Genomic DNA, 1901 nt, shown 5'->3' on the forward strand with positions numbered 1-1901 from the left:
CTGCCCATCCTTTCTCTGCCTCAGCAGGCACACTTTCCACAAACCTTGTTCCTCCTCCTCCCATCCAATAGAAAAAATCCTTCATGCATGCATTTTAAAATTCTCCTTCCTAATGACCTGAAAGGCAGACAGCCCCCAGGCCACAGGGGTACATAATATTATTATTCCCATTTCTCAGAAGAGACATCAGACTCAGGAGGTCACTTGACTGATCCAAGGTCCCACCAAGTTAATAAAGAATTCATCTAAGGCCTGAACCTACCTGGGTTACTTAACTCCAATTTTCTCTTTCCACTGTGTCAGCTGAAGCACCACGAAAGCTGATGTGCTTGAAGTCAATGAGTTTGAGACATGTACAAACTCCCAATTAATCAGGCTACCAGGCACAGTTACTTCTTTACAGGCTGGTTTCCTGTAAAAGCCTGGGGTCTTACAAGCTGTGACAATTGACTACCCTTCAGAACATAAAAAAAAGAACCCAAATGAATAAATCTGCAAATAGTAGTATCACTTCCTGAGAACCTATAGGACAAAGAGAGCGTAACCGATTTTTTTTTTTTTCAAATGCCAAGCTATGACAGTGCTGGGAGCTGAGACCCTGCCCGCTGCCCTGTACCCTAAACAGTAAGCTTTCCATTCAGATTACCACACCACCCACTTGTCTCAGTAGAGATATCTGTGTCTTCCCAACACATCAGAGGCTACTAGCTACAGCCTTCCCCCAGATCCCATGAATAAATGAAGATGCACATCTCTAGGCAGGTATGAAACACATCTGTCTGACTTTGACCCAGTTTCTTCGAGTACATAGCAGATGTGCACAGCCTGAGCCCAAATTGGCTGCAACCAAAACTAAACTTAGTTAGGAGGCAGTTGGGAATTTGTCACTTGGTGATCTCCTAGACAGAGGCTACAACAAATAAACCAGAGGGGAATCCAGATCAAAGTGACAGACTGATATGTGATGCTGCAACCTATGATGTATCTCCCTTTTGTGCATTGTAGACCAGGGACTCCATCATCTGTTAGCCTGGTTTGATAAACTCATATGCCTGGGGTCTCTGACAAGGTCTGGTAAGTATATGTGTTTCTGAACTCCTGGTTTAAATTGGTAGGTTCACAGATGGTGGCTGTTTTTATTAGTGCAACGAAGTCATCTGTCAGTCTGTGCTTGTGGTTATTCTGAGTACTCAGAGCATTTGTACTCCAACAGAGCAGCTCAACTGGAGTAACTCAAAAAAAAAAAATCCTAGCACCAGCTATGCAGAAACAGGTAATTCCCTTAGCCTCACTAGCTGACCAGAATCAATGAGATCCTGTCTCAAAAAGGTGAGGCAGGGTGGTGGTGCATGCCTTAATTCCAGCATTTGGCCAGCATGAGGCCAGCCTGGTCTACATAGTGAGTTCTAGGACAGCCAGGGCTATGTAGAGAACCACAGGTATTTTGAACTATATGCCAGTTACTTGGAGGAATTTCCCAAAGTGTGGCCAGCTACAGAAATGTGGATGAGGGTAATAATAAATTTAAAAAAAAAAAAAACACGTAAAAAAGGGTTGCATGGTCAAGTAGTCAGGGAAACACTGGAATAAATGGTTACAAGGGCTCCTATTTTACAAGAATAGTCAGGGCCTTGATGTTTCCTAGAGAGGACACAGAAGCAGCTGTCCCATATCAATGTTACCACAGAACTCTCTTCTCAATGCTTCTGGTGGGACTTGTTCCTGTTAACTATAGCTTAGAAACTCCTGCAACCATGGAATAGAATTGAAGATCCAGAAATGAATCCACCCACCTANGNTNACTTGATTTTTGACAAGGGGGCTAAAACCATCCAGTGGAAAAAAGACAGCATTTTCAACAAATGGTGCTGGCACAACTGGCGGCTATCATGTAGAAGAAT

This window comes from Mus pahari, chromosome 1 (assembly GCF_900095145.1).
Source record: "Mus pahari chromosome 1, PAHARI_EIJ_v1.1, whole genome shotgun sequence".
NCBI classification, from domain to species: Eukaryota; Metazoa; Chordata; class Mammalia; order Rodentia; family Muridae; genus Mus; species Mus pahari.